This window comes from Carassius carassius, chromosome 11 (assembly GCF_963082965.1).
Source record: "Carassius carassius chromosome 11, fCarCar2.1, whole genome shotgun sequence".
Classification (NCBI taxonomy): Eukaryota; Metazoa; Chordata; class Actinopteri; order Cypriniformes; family Cyprinidae; genus Carassius; species Carassius carassius.
In genome coordinates, this window is record NC_081765.1 from 1,469,596 (window position 1) to 1,472,095 (window position 2,500).

General features: G+C 39.3%; 3 non-coding genes and 2 pseudogenes across 3 annotated transcripts; all 5 read right to left on the reverse strand.

Moving 5' to 3' along the window:
* Positions 1–256: 256 nt before the first annotated feature.
* LOC132153665 (5S ribosomal RNA) lies at positions 257–375 on the reverse strand. Its single transcript, XR_009436971.1, has one exon. It is a non-coding gene; the product is annotated as a 5S ribosomal RNA (ribosomal RNA).
* Positions 376–459: 84 nt separating this feature from the next.
* LOC132153371 (5S ribosomal RNA) lies at positions 460–578 on the reverse strand. Its single transcript, XR_009436690.1, has one exon. It is a non-coding gene; the product is annotated as a 5S ribosomal RNA (ribosomal RNA).
* A 648-nt stretch (positions 579–1,226) lies between these two features.
* LOC132153820 (5S ribosomal RNA) lies at positions 1,227–1,346 on the reverse strand (annotated as a pseudogene).
* A 489-nt stretch (positions 1,347–1,835) lies between these two features.
* LOC132153778 (5S ribosomal RNA) lies at positions 1,836–1,954 on the reverse strand (annotated as a pseudogene).
* An 84-nt stretch (positions 1,955–2,038) lies between these two features.
* Positions 2,039–2,157, reverse strand: LOC132153727 (5S ribosomal RNA). Its single transcript, XR_009437032.1, has one exon. It is a non-coding gene; the product is annotated as a 5S ribosomal RNA (ribosomal RNA).
* Between the last annotated feature and the right edge of the window lie 343 nt (positions 2,158–2,500).

Genomic DNA, 2,500 nt, shown 5'->3' on the forward strand with positions numbered 1-2,500 from the left:
CTCTTTTTTTTTTTTTTTTTTTGCAAGATTATTAGACTATTAGTGAAAATTTACAAAAGTACTAACCAGGCCCAAACCTGTTTCGGTTTTCTAAGACTGGGCATTGACTCTTTTTTTTTTTTTTTTTTTTATTTATGCAAAACTATTAGATAATTACTGAAAAATTCCAAAAGTACTAGGCTGCAAAGAGAGGGCTATTTAAAGATCAGCCACTATAACCGCCAGTGCATTATATAAGTAGAGAAGGAAACCTAAAAGCTTACAGCACCTGGTATTCCCAGGCAGTCTACCATCCAAGTACTAACCAGGCCCAAACCTGCTTAGCTTCCGAGATCAGACGAGATCGGGCATAGCCAGACTGGTATGGCCTTAAGCTAAGGAGGCTGCAAAGAGAGGGCTATTTAAAGATCAGCCACTATAACCGCCAGTGCATTATATAAGTAGAGAAGGAAACTTAAAAGCTTACAGCACCTGGTATTCCCAGGCGGTCTCCCATCCAAGTACTAACCAGGCCCAAACCTGCTTAGCTTCCGAGATCAGACGAGATCGGGCATAGCCAGGCTGGTATGGCCTTAAGCGAAGGAGGCTGCAAAGAGAGGGCTATTTAAAGATCAGCCACTATAACCGCCAGTGCATTATATAAGTAGAGAAGGAAACCTAAAAGCTTACAGCACCTGGTACTCCCAGGCAGTCTCCCATCCAAGTACTAACTGGGCCCAAACCTGCTTAGATTCTGAGATTGGGCATTGACTCTTTATTTATTTAATTTTTTTTTTTGCAAATTTATTACATAATTACTGAAAACTTCTAAAAAAGTACTAACCTGGCCCAAACCTGTTTCGGTTTTCTAAGACTGGGCATTGACTCTTTTTTTTTTTTTGCAAGATTATTAGACAATTAGTGAAAATTTCCAAAAGTACTAACCAGGCCCAAACCTCTTTCGGTTTTCTAAGACTGGGCATTGACTCTTTTTTTTTTTTTTTTTTTTGCAAGATTATTAGACTATTAGTGAAAATTTCCAAAAGTACTAACCAGGCCCAAACCTGTTTCGGTTTTCTAAGATTGGGCATTGACTCTTTTTTTTATTTTTTTATTTTTTTATTTATGCAAAACTATTAGATAATTACTGAAAAATTCCAAAAGTACTAGGCTGCAAAGAGAGGGCTATTTAAAGATCAGCCACTATAACCGCCAGTGCATTATATAAGTAGAGAAGGAAACCTAAAAGCTTACAGCACCTGGTACTCCCAGGCAGTCTCCCATCCAAGTACTAACCAGGCCCAAACCTGCTTAGCTTCCGAGATCAGACGAGATCGGGCATAGCCAGGCTGGTCAGGCAAGTAAGCGAAGGAGGCTGCAAAGAGAGGGCTATTTAAAGATCAGCCACTATAATCTGTATTTCCAGGCAGTCTCCCATCCAAGTACTAACTGGGCCCAAACCTGCTTAGATTCTGAGATTGGGCATTGACTCTTTATTTATTTAATTTTTTTTTTTTGCAAATTTATTACATAATTACTGAAAACTTCCAAAAGTACTAACCTGGCCCAAACCTGTTTCGGTTTTCTAAGACTGGGCATTGACTCTTTTTTTTTTTTTTTTTTTGCAAGATTATTAGACTATTAGTGAAAATTTCCAAAAGTACTAACCAGGCCCAAACCTGTTTCGGTTTTCTAAGACTGGGCATTGACTCTTTTTTTTTTTTTTTTTTATTTATGCAAAACTATTAGATAATTACTGAAAAATTCCAAAAGTACTAGGCTGCAAAGAGAGGGCTATTTAAAGATCAGCCACTATAACCGCCAGTGCATTATATAAGTAGAGAAGGAAACCTAAAAGCTTACAGCACCTGGTACTCCCAGGCAGTCTCCCATCCAAGTACTAACCAGGCCCAAACCTGCTTAGCTTCCAAGATCAGACAAGATCGGGCATAGCCAGGCTGGTATGGCCTTAAGCGAAGGAGGCTGCAAAGAGAGGGCTATTTAAAGATCAGCCACTATAACCGCCAGTGAATTATATAAGTAGAGAAGGAAACCTAAAAGCTTACAGCACCTGGTATTCCCAGGCGGTCTCCCATTCAAGTACTAACCAGGCCCAAACCTGCTTAGCTTCCGAGATCAGATGAGATCGGGCATAGCCAGGCTGGTATGGCAGTAAGCGAAGGAGGCTGCAAAGAGAGGGCTATTTAAAGATCAGCCACTATAATCTGTATTTCCAGGCAGTCTGCCATCCAAGTACTAACTGGGCCCAAACCTGCTTAGATTCTGAGATTGGGCATTGACTCTTTATTTATTTAATTTTTTTTTTTGCAAATTTATTACATAATTACTGAAAACTTCCAAAAGTACTAACCTGGCCCAAACCTGTTTCGGTTTTCTAAGACTGGGCATTGACTCTTTTTTTTTTTTTTTTGCAAGATTATTAGACTATTAGTGAAAATTTCCAAAAGTACTAACCAAGCCCAAACCTGTTTCGGTTTTCTAAGACTGGGCATTGACTCTT